The 12,350-nt window shown below is 37.9% G+C and overlaps 1 long non-coding RNA gene across 8 annotated transcripts; it reads left to right on the top strand.

Moving 5' to 3' along the window:
• Positions 1-5,187: 5,187 nt before the first annotated feature.
• LOC120208206 lies at positions 5,188-11,700 on the top strand. Of its 8 annotated transcripts, none has more exons than XR_005524289.1 (7): positions 5,188-5,637; positions 5,992-6,083; positions 6,198-6,262; positions 6,334-6,395; positions 6,533-6,609; positions 10,398-10,599; positions 10,910-11,700. It is a non-coding gene; the product is annotated as an uncharacterized LOC120208206 (long non-coding RNA). The 8 variants fall into 8 exon arrangements; XR_005524291.1 differs by having other exon boundaries at positions 6,192-6,262; XR_005524290.1 differs by having other exon boundaries at positions 6,192-6,395.
• Positions 11,701-12,350: the final 650 nt, after the last annotated feature.

The following is a 12,350-nucleotide window of genomic DNA, read 5'->3' as shown; positions in this document are numbered from 1 at the left end:
GAAGATTGAAAATCAACAAATCAACTATTACATTTCAATCAATTAAACAAGCACAAATAAGAATTATGTACACACCAATTAAACAAATCAACATTTACAAATCATTTTTTACAAATCAATTAAACAATCAAAAAATGATAATAATTCTTATTTCCTCATCAATTATTGAATCAATGAATCAACTTTTGCACCCGTACATCCATTTCACGCAGCTCACTTAAGGATTAACCTGCAAAAACCAAACATTTGCTCAAACAAGACTTCCTACACATCTAAAACCTACAAACAGCAAATTATTGAATTATAGGTACTTAACCAAACATTTTCAAACCAAAAGGAGTATATATGTTAACAAAACTTGCATTTGACTTACCAATTAACAATGGATACTTTCATAACGCGGATGCAGGTAGGCAACGTCTAGAATATATGGCTCTAGCCATATAATGCCGAAACCACAAGCCTATTGCAGCTCTATCTCTATCGGTGGGAGGTAGAAACTCTGTGCTTCCCGTCGTCAAACGTGCCAAGCACATGCATACGAGAGGACCACAATCCCCTCTGGCTCTCGACGATTGTTGTGGCACGGTCTCGTCTCTGACAGCTGTGACATTGAACTTCTTTGGCTTCTTGTGTCCAGAATGAGTCCAATAATTAATCCCATCCAAGAATTTAGCCAAATGAGAGCTCCATCCCTTGATAATATCTCTCAAATCAGACAGTGATATGTAATTTATCATGCTGTCATATACTATTATCTTCAGGGATGGGAGCTGAAGTTAGACGAGAAGCCAATAACGACGTTCCAAAACAGGGATAAACACCTGCAATCATAAGTAATAATTCATTTATTTGCGCACTTATTTATGAACACCTTTAAAAAATTTAAAAAATAAACACTAACCTTATCGACCTCCCACCATACAGGATAAAGTTTAGCTTGTCCATTGCCCAACGAAAATGATTCATCTCGTTGATTCTTCAAGTGAACTGCGTGAAAAGCCGCCGACATTATTGTATATCGCGAATTTTTTTTATTTTTCCTAAGCTTCCTTATTATTAGAAGACGTGACACCCACGCATCGATATGTTGTTTTACAAAAAAAAGACATATATTAGTGAATTACATTAATTTTTTAAAAAATTAATCAAAATCATATATAAGTCAAATATAAGACTTACCTCCCCATCGAAATAGCCACTGTCTTCAACCCCTAATAACACACCCCGCCAAGACCGATTAAGCAACAAATACATCTCATCGTTGAGTTTGCTTATGTCAGTGTAACACCCTTGGCTCCGCTCATGTAGATAAAAATCAACTGCGGTCTTAGCCCAAAGGGTATTATCCAGAATTGTTTCCGGTAGTTGTCTCCTCTCCACTTCAGATACCGGAAGGGTACTAGCCGGTAACTCATACGAGAGCCAACTCTCATCGATTATGTCCGGCAACGGTGGGGGTTTCTCAATAATTCGATATATTACCCCATGTGAATCGATCTCTGGAATGGTGGGAGGGACCTCTTCAACGATGACAGTGGCCTCTTAAACGGTGGGGGGGACTCTTGAGGGATGATAGGGGCCTCTTGAACGATTGGAGGGGACTCTTGAGGAATGACAGGTGAATCGGGCTTCTTCGCGGAGTCTTCGCACCATTGGGGTGAACGGAGACGTAATAGCACGTGCACGCCGTCTGATGCGTGAACTCCGTCGTGCAAGGAAACCCCGACGTAAAGCATCCACCTTATCGGGCCGCTAAAAAAAATTAATGCATAAATCAGTAAATAAACAGACATGATATTAAACAAAGACAAATATGTTTCAAACTTGCATTGTATTCACCCAAGTCATTATTCTATCATAGTTCACAAAATGCATCAGATAACATTCCAGAAGTAAGCACTTATATAAACATTTAAAAGGACAATATATATAAACATTCAAGAAGAAGAATAGTTTACTTTCGCAACATGAAACTTACTTTCGCAACGCGAAAATGACTATCGCAACGCGAAAATGGCTATCGCAATGCGAAATGAAAATCGCAACGACAAAATCGCAATGCGAAATGAAAATCGCTTTTCGCGTTGCGATTTTCATTTCGCGTTGCGATTTTCATTTCGCATTGCAATTTTGTCGTTGCGATTTTCATTTCGCATTGCGATAGCCATTTCCGCGTTGCGATAGTCATTTTCGTGTTGCGAAAGTAAACTATTCTTCTTCTGCAAATTGAAACTTGAATGGATTGCATTACTTCAACCAAAAGACAAAAACAAAACCAAAAACAAATACTAACAAAAATAGTTTAGCAGTATTGGCAGCAACCGAATTAATTTATTAAGCAATCTAAGTGAAATGGTTAATCTAAGTGAAATTACGAGTAAATTTATCATCAAGTTAAATATGAAAAATCTTAAACTTACCTCGTTGCGTAGAGTATGAACCTCATTCTGCAACGATGCTACCATCTCACGTAGAGCGGCTACCTCACCGCGTAAAGTAGACACCTCAACACGCCATGCACCATCGTCTTTGCATAAAGTACCGACCTCCTCACGCAAGACATTGACCTCATCACGTAACTCTCCTAACTCATCCCGTGGAGGTGGAGGTGGAGAACAGGGAGATAAACGTCGTGGCATCTTTGTCGGTCGCCTATCTTGCGGTGATGGTGGAGAAAAGGCTCGATGATGTGATAGAATAGGTGATGGCTGTCATTGTGGAGGTGTATAGTCGGGTCGATCAGGTGATGGCTCTGGGTGAGGTGATAGCTCTGGGTGAGGTGATGGCTCCCGAAGTGGAGGCTGCTCATCATCCGTGCCATCAAAAAAACACTTACTAGCTTGCCACCAATCAGTGGCAAGCTCAGCTTCCGTGGGTGTCTGCCTCTGTAATGGAGTGTTGGCCTCCTAACAATATAAAAGCTCAAACAAAGTTAAACGTGTACTAATAATAACTTGTTTATAAACATATGGTAGTATTTATGTTAACTTACATTATTTATTGTCGTATACCGTAGTAAATCTTCCCATTGCAAGGTTCGTTTCCTCTTCCAGGAAATAGCCCTGGGAATATCATTTGAAGTTTTTATTGCATATATCTTCATGGCGGGAAATGCCTCAAATATCCAAATCTACAAACAATATAATAACAAACATTAGTAATTGTTAAATAATTACTTATAATTTTGGAAACATTATATAAAAAATTCTTACCTTAAAGGCCCAAATAAAGCCTGTCAAAGTGTATTTGGAACCATTGCCATGCAAACTTTTTCGATCATCCAAGGCAGACGATAACTTATTCCATGTAGCTTTCCATAAATACGAGCCCCATGGAAACAGGTTCCACGCATTTAGGTCTTCTACCAATTTGATTAGATCATTCGGAATAGGTTGTCTGGCCTCTCTGCCTAAAAAGTCGGTATGCAAAAGTATTAGAAGGCATACTCGGACAACATCGACATCATCCATCCGAGTAAAACCATCTTTCTTATTCAATAATATCGTCAGGTCTTCCACGTGTAGATTCGACCTCTCCATCTCAGGAAAAACCCGGGATAACCATGATGGGCGGGTAATGAGTCTAGTGTACCGACCTACATCATCGTGTCCGAAGCGTAGACCGGTGATTAAGCAAAACTCCTCCCGCCCAAAACACGTATACGCCGGTGGAAAATCAAACCATATCTCTTCATCACGACGTTGTATAGTATCTGGTAGATCCCTAGTCATGGTTTGAAGAAACAGGTGTGTCAACATCGCATCTCCACCGGGATGTTGTACTTTCAGCCATGGCCCGAAGCAAGTATCCTCAAACATTTTTCTTTGTGCAGGTGAAAGCTTCGACGCAATTGTTTTGGCCAGGCTGACTTTATTTCTTAAGGTCAATTGAGCCGAATAAAAGTTCTACAAAAACAATAAACATACTAAGTTAGATATACCAAAAACTACACTGTGAAGATATACCAAAAACAATAATAAACATAAAGAGTAGTAGTTTATTCTTCAAACTTAAATTTGCAACACTGTGAATTTCTTATTTGTCTTTGTTTTTTGGTTGAAGTAATGCAATTCATTCAAGTTTCAATTTGCAGAAGAAGAATATTTTCTGAAAATGAAAATCGCAACACAAAAATGACAATCGCAACGCGAATTTGACTATCGCTACGAGAGAATAAAATCGCGTTGCGATTTTGTCGTTGCGATTTTCATTTCGCGTTGCGATTCTCGGTTGATTTAATAAGCAATCTAAGTGAAATGGTTAATCTATTATTGAAATTACCAGTAAACTTATAATCAATTTCAATATGAAAAACCTAATAATAATGAAAAAATTTCAAAAAGAAAATAATTAAAAAAACTAACCCTCGGTGGTTGATTTGGTTGATTTTCCATTTCTGATTGTGAGGGTGGCTCTAAGAGATGGAGATAGACGGATTTCACCGGAGATGGGGACGGATTTCGTCGGAGATGGGTGAGAGAGTGAGAGATGGAGATGGAGATGGGACTGAGTTGTGATTTTAGGTTTTAGGTTATGAGTTGCGATTACGGGATATACTGTGGACGGTTTAGTGTTCCAATATATTAATATTCGTGTTTGGAATTTGAAAATAAAATACGCTTTGTGATACTAATGGCGCTTTGAAAATCGCATTGCGATTATGTATTATCTCGTTGCGAAAGTCAGTATTGAGTTGCGAAATTAAGTATCGAGTTGCGAAAGTCAGTATCGCGTTGCGATTTTGTATTATCGCGTTGCGATAGTCAGTACCGCGTTACGATTTTCCAAATTCGCATTGCGATTTACCATATTCGCATTGCGAATTGGGAAAATCGCAACGCGAAATTGGAAAATCGCATTGCGATAGTCATAATCGCGTTGCGAATCTGGAAACTGATTTGCGATAATGGAGATCGCGTTGCGAATTAGCGATCGCATTGCGATTTTGTTGGTCATTTTGGCAAATCCGGAAAAAGTTGGTTAAAATCATATATTATATGAGATTTTTGGTCACTGAGGTTATTTTCTCTAAATAAAAAGTTAGTGGCCGAAATTAGCAGAAATAGAAAACAAGGGAATAAATTGAAAACAAATAGAACATAAAGGACTAACATTATAATTAAACCCTAGAAATATATACTAACTTACTTAGCAGATTTGGTTAAACCTTAAAAAAAACTGTCGCATGCTCTCTCAACTCTCCCTCTTCAATCATATGGCTATCGCATCTCAAGGAAAAGAAGACCAAACTCACTGGCCACCGCTCAACCACCATATTTCGGTGGTAGCTCGCCCCTCCTACCGCTACTAGACTCGACCTGGTAAGCCCTAAGACCACCCAAAACTTAATCGATCCTTTTTTCTCTTTTAATCTCTCTCTTCACTTCGACCGAAACCAAAGAGAGACCAACACAGCCGTAGATCTATGTTCTTCAACCCTTGGGCCACCACCAGCGGTGGCCGGTCGAACCTTAACTCGACCTAGACCAAACCAAACTCCCCTTTCTTCTCCTTTTCAAAACATAGAGAACCCAAAAACAACAATCCTCCCGAACGCCGAAACTAAACTCCGACCGCTCGTTTTCCTTTCACTCCTGTGATGCTAGCTCCAACAAAAGGGACCCTATGACTCAGGTAACAACAAAAAATCCCTCTCTCTTCTCCTTTTCGATTTTCAAACAATTGAGGAACGATGAAAAAAAGGTTTGAAAATGAATACCTTTTGAAAGATTTTTGTTGTATATTGATTGTTTCGAAAAATGAAGGGAATTCCCCACTGTTACTGTAATGGATGATGTTTAGAATTTAAGAAAGGATTTAAGAAATAGAGTAGAAGAGATTGAAGAAAAGAACTTCATAGCATTTTTATTGATAATTTTGTTTGTTTTTACAACCGGTATATAGTTGAGATTGCTCAATAAAAGAGTGCTAGCTGTATTGTCCTTTTTAACAACTAATATTCTCTTAACTGCTGCTTTCTTCTTCTAGATTTATTTGCAGGTTATTGGGTTCGTTCTTCTCTGGTTTGGGCTTGTTCTTTTCTAGTCTACAACACCCATCTGATCCATGATTCCCCTCAGGTATGTTTCCCGCCTAATCCATCTCCAAAATCCCTAATTCGATCATTTCCCCCAATTGCTTCTACTGTTTTCCCATTTCCACCTCGTGGGTCATGACAATAACCCCAGCTACAGTTGATGGTTGTCCCCAAGGATCAAAGTCAGGGAATTGTGATCGCAGTACCGTGAAATCTTCCCAGGTTGCGTTTTCCACTCCTAAATTCGACCACTGGATTAATAGTTGAATAATTGCCTTGTTGTTCCTTTTCAGAACTCTCTTATCCAAAACGATCGCAGGATAAACCCGAAGCTAGCCATCAGAAGTAAGTTCAGGTGGGTCTCTTGAAGCAACACTTTTTTCTCTAATTTTTCTTTTCAGAAGACTGGTGTGGAATACCGAATGGAGTCGAGAATGATCTGGTAATTCCAGTTGATATGCCACTGAACTAATTCACTTTTTAATTTTGTAGGGACCATAGTAACGAGCAGACAATTTTAGATTTCTACGTAAGGCCAATGATGTCTTCTGATAAGGTTGAAGCTTAAGGTAAACCTCTTCCCATTCTTTAAACTCTCGATCACTGTGTTTCTGATCTGTATAGTGTTTCTCGATGTTTTACTTTGTTAAGTTGGTCAAGTAGTATACTGTTGACATTGTCTCTCTCTTGCATAAACTGTTGCACATCAGCCACCCTTGATTCAGTCGCCCAAGTCATCGTTGGTGGTGTGTAACCATATAAGGCAGTAAAGGGAGTAGTACCTAATGTTGTATGAAAATTAGTGTTGTACCACCATTCTTCATGAGATAACCACTTAGCCCGTGAATTTGGCTTTAAAAAACAAAGTTCTCGTAGGTACTGCTCCAGACATTGATTAAGTCTTTCGGTCTGACCATCCGTTTGAGGATGATAGGCAGTTGTAAATAGGGTTGTAGTCCTTAATAACTTCAATAACTCCTTCCAAAAAGTACTAGAAAAATCTTGTCTCGATCAGAGAGAGCAACCTTAGGTTGACCATGAAGTTTATAGACCTGATCTAAGTAGATCTTAGCAACTTCAGTAGTTGTGAAAGGATGAACCAGGGATAAAAAATGCCCATGTTTTGTGAATTTGTCAATTATCACCAAAATAGAATTGTATCTATTAGGAGGAGGCAACCCCTTAATAAAGTCTATGGTAATAAACTCCCAAACTTGTGCTCTTAATACACCTGTCTCACCAATATACACTCTACCTTTGTATCTTAAGACCCCTTTAGTATAAGACCAATATGATATGCCTTCATTACTAACTAGCAACCTAGGAATTAAATCCTTTGCCAAAGAATCCCCTTCATAACTGTTTTTCACCTCATGTACCCATGCAGGAATTACTACTGTAGTAGATAACTGATTTAATTCAGAATATTCTTCAAACCTTCTTGATAAGGCATCAGCAGCTCTATTGTGTTTTCCTTTGTGAAACTGAATTGAGTAGTCCAGTCCCAACAGTTTGGTAAGACCTTTCTTTTGAATTGTAGTAGTGAGCTTTTGTTCTACCAAATGCTTCAAGGATTCATGATCTTTTTTGATTGTAAAAGGACTTCCTTCGAGATAATGTCTCCATTTGGAAATATCCATTAGTATTGCTAAATACTCTTTCTCATATATATATAAGTCAACATGCTTTGGTCCCAAAGCCTTACTGAGGTAAGCAATTGACTCTCCTGAGATAGGACTACGCCTATACCTTTAGAGCTAGCATTAGTTTCCAAACAAAACCGTTTGCTGAAATCTGGTAGAGATAGCACTAGAGCACTACACATAGTCTTTTTAAGGCTGATAAATGCCTTCTTAGCTTCCTCAGTCCAGATAAATTGATCATTATTTAACATTGTAGTGAGGGGTTTACTAATTTCTCCGTAACCCTTAATAAACTTTTGATAATAGCCAGTGAGGCCCAAAAACCCTAGTAAAGATTTCAAATTCTTTGGAATAGACCATTCCTGAATAGCTTGAATCTTCGAGGAATTTGTAGCTACTCCATGCTGAGAAATAGTATGTCCAAGATACTCCACTTCTGATTAGCCGAAAAAACACTTATTTCTCTTAGCAAAAATCTAATTTTTCCTTAGAATCTCCAAAACAATTCTTAGTTGCTGTGCATGACAATGCAAATCAGGACTGTAGATTAAAATATCATCAAAGAATACTAGGACAAATTTCCTGAGGTATGCTCCAAATAGATCATTCATAAGAGCTTGAAAAGTAGCTGGTACATTAGTTAAACCAAAGGGCATCACCTTAAATTCAAAATGACCATGGTGTATCATGAAGGCTGTTTTTGGAATGTCTTCAGTCGTAATCCGGATTTGTCAGTATCCAGATCTTAAATCCAATTTAAAAAAATATTTAGCTCTAGCTAGTTCATCCACCACAGGAATAAGAAACTTGTTCTTCAAAGTTAGTGCATTTAACTGTCTATAATCAATGCACATTTTCCAACTACCATCTTTCTTTTTGACTAACAAGCAAGGTGAAGAAAAATGGCTTTTGCTGGTTTGAATAATTGATGCAACTAACATCTCAGCCACTTGTTTCTCAACCTCAATTTTCTGATGGTAAGGCCTTCTGTAGGGTCTTACATTGACTGTTTATGTTCCTGATTTTAGGGTAATAGAATGATCGTCCTTCCTTTTTGGAGGCATTCCAGTAGGTTCTTCAAACATATCCTTGTAGTTAGATATTACTGCTTGGATTGTAGAAGGTATTTCATTGTCACCAATCTCTGCATTTAACATATAAATTTCCCCCACCAAATCAGGATTTTTAGTCATCAGTTTTTTTATTTTGTTGTTTGACATCACCTTCATTGCAGCAGTAATCAACCCTCCTTTCAACACAATATCTTGGTTACCCATTTTAAAATTAAGAGTCATGTTAAAATCCATCAGTATTGGACTGTATTTCTTTATCCAGTCAACTCCTATCACCATATCACTACTTCTAAGGGGTAAAACCGTGAAATCATAGACAAAGGTAAAGTCTTGCATCTCCCAACTTAATTGTTTACTTTTTTTTGTGTTGTAAAGTTTGTCACCATTAGCTATTGTGATGACTAATGGATTAGTTTCCTCCAATTCCAATCCTTCTTTAGCCCACCTGTTAGTGACAAAACTATGGGTGTTTTCATTATCAATCAAAATACTGAGTGGTTTCCCTTTGATGAATCCTTGGATCCTTAAGGTATTACTTCATGAACTACCAGTTATTACATTCATAGAAATCTCAGGATCCTTTTCGTCTGATGTCATTCTATCAGAAGTATTCTATACTGTCTGTAATTCTTCTTGTTCCTCCTGCTCTTCCACATTCAATTGTTTCAGTCTGCAGTGATGGCCTGGAGTGAATTTATCACCACATTTATAGCACAAATTATTTGCCCTCCTATACTCCAGCAACTGTTGTCTGTTTTGAGTCAAACCTTGGTTGCTTTTCGAAGGTGAACTCATTGGGGAATTAGATGTTTTGTAACTGGTATTATGCCCTTGCATTATTGGGTTTGGAACACTTTTAAATCTTTTGTTTTCCACTTCCAAGGACAGCTCATAAAGCTTTACTTTTCTAGTAGCTTCAACTACTGTCTTTGGCTCCAAGACTTTTACTTTATGTTTCAGTTCCTCCTTAAGGCCACTCAAAAACTAGAAACAAAATATTCCTCTCCTAATTCAGGATTAATCTGAAGAAGGAAGGGTTGAAGTTCCTCAAACTGAGCTTCATACTCCTCCACAGAAGATAGTTGAATCAATTTATTAAACTCATCAATGACATCAATATATCCCTTATCAGAAAATCTATGACACATATAAGAAACAAATTCATGCCAAGTAACTCGACTTTTCTTCATAATATACCCGTCAAACCATACTTCTGCCTTACCAGTGAAGTACATAACAGCTATCTCTAACTTTTGAAATTCAAGAACAGTAAAAATAGAAAAATATTTTTCACATCTCCGGATCCAACTCCTAGGATTACTACCATCAAAGAACTGGAGCTCTATTTTGGGTTTTGGAAGAAACATACCAGTATTGGTGTTGTTGGAATATTTTCCATGAATGGATGGCCTTTAATGGTAGATTGTTCCCCTGATTCAGTTGTATTGACTCCTACTTTCATCTTAAAAGCATCATGAGTTGTTTGATTAGGATCTTGTTGAAAAGTAGGTTTCGAGGCTAGAATCCCTGGTTGTCCTGGTTGAAATGAATATTTCTCACGATCATTAATGACTGTGACTTGTAAAGGTAGCTTACTTGCTACTTTAGTATGAGTTGTGGGTAATGGTAGTTATTATGCAGGAGAAGATTGTCCAAACTCAGTTCTAGCTTTTTGCATCAGCCCCAAAAGTTGCTGGAGGCATGTTTTAGTTTCATTTGTTGTTGTCTCCAAGGCTTACATCCTCTGCTCCAAATCACGTTGTTGATTAAGCCACCAAGTTGGAATTGCTTCTGCTTCTGAGGGACCTTCTGGATCAGCAGGAATGATCGGCGGTGGATCATTGTGAGTCATTTGCTGTGTTTTTCTTGTTTTACCCAGTTTGAAAAAAAAAATTATGTACTTTTGGATCAAAATAACCTTTCTCTGGATACCAATTGTAATGGATGATGTTTAGAAATTAAGAAAGGATTTAATAAATATAGTAGAAGAGATTGAAGAAAGGAACTTCATAGCATTTTCATTGATAATTTTGTTTGTTTTTACAATCGGTATATAGTTGAGATTGCTCAATAAAAGAGTACCAGCTGTGTTGTCATTTTTAACAACTAACATTCTCTTAACAGTTGCTTTCTTCTTCTGGATTCATTTGCAGGTTATTGGGTTCGTTCTTCTCTGGTTTGAGCTTGTTCTTCTCTAGTCCACAGCACCCATCTGATCCATGATTCCCCTCAAGTATGTTTCCCGCCTAGTCCATCTCTAAAATCCCTAATTCGATCGTTTTCCCCAATTACTTCTCATCCTTTCCTATTTCCGTCTTGTGGGTCATGACAATTACACCTTTTTTTTCCGAGAGGAACAGAAAAGTAGGAGCCCCTTACAAATCATTTCCGGGTTTCTTATATCCCGTTTACAAAGTTACCCAAAACTAAAAAAAAGCCTTCTTTTTGTTTTTACAGCTCATATTCCTTTTGTCCCTTTGTGCATGAGATTGCTGATGATGCATTTTGGTGTTTGCTGGAAGCATTTGGGGCTATCATTGACGCTTGCTAGAGGCTCGGTGTAAGCTTGGGTCCACTGTTGCTTCGTGACTTCTCAGGTGGCCTAAGGACCACTGCTTGGTAGATGAGGAGGCGGTGGGGACCAGACTGGTTTCTGGCGCTGATGTGGAATGGAAATCGAATGGTGTAGATGAGCACCGGGCTCTTGGCGGCACGACCGAAGAGAACCCTTGCTAGGGTTTTTGCACACTTAAGAAAGTTGGGCTTAGTTTCGTGGGTTATGGGATAGATATTTAGGCTTTGGGTTGCCATGTGTTGTATATTTGATTTGTATATGTAGCACTTTGTATCACATTTGATTTGTAAACGGACACTCCTATTGGACACTTGAATTTGGGCATGTAATTTATACAATTGAATTTGGTATGTAGCACTTTGGGTTTTATGAAATTTGGTAAAACACCATTAAATTTTCATTTGCAAAGTCAACCATGAAACCCAAATCCGAATCTTCCAAGTTATTCAAATTGCCCATATATTTTCACCACAGCAGATTCAATGAGGCACTTCAAAATTAGCTCCATCGACTCATAACAAAGTAACTTCAAAAACCTTGATAATCATTCCAATCTGGGGCCTCCATGATCTGTCTTTTATCGTGCCACCATGGCAGACTTCATATTAATTTTGTTCGCTCAAAACTCACTTTGAATTGTTCGACAAAATTAGGATATTACAAAAATTTAACTGATAAATAAAATTCATTAACTCAAACTTTTTAAATTCAACTCGACTTAATGTTTAATTACACCTTTAACCCATATAGGAAGTAAACAAAATATATATGTTAGGTACAATGCACAGAAGCCAGATTTCAATCTAATCCGGATCGGATAAAAGCCGATCCGGTTTTTTCCCCCAACCCAAAAATCGGATTTTAAAAAAATCGGATCGGATTCTAATCGGTTTGGAGGGCCGGATGGTGTAACCGGTTTCGGTTTGCAAAAAACCGGTTTTTTTTTTAAAAAACCGGATTTTTTTCCGGATAAAAAACCAGTTTTTTATCCGGTTTGAAAAAACCGGTTTTTTATCCGG

Source organism: Hibiscus syriacus, unplaced genomic scaffold (assembly GCF_006381635.1).
Source record: "Hibiscus syriacus cultivar Baekdansim isolate YM2019G1 unplaced genomic scaffold, ASM638163v2 tig00016065_pilon, whole genome shotgun sequence".
In the NCBI taxonomy this organism is placed as follows: Eukaryota; Viridiplantae; Streptophyta; class Magnoliopsida; order Malvales; family Malvaceae; genus Hibiscus; species Hibiscus syriacus.
This window is presented reverse-complemented; position numbering and strand designations above follow the sequence as displayed.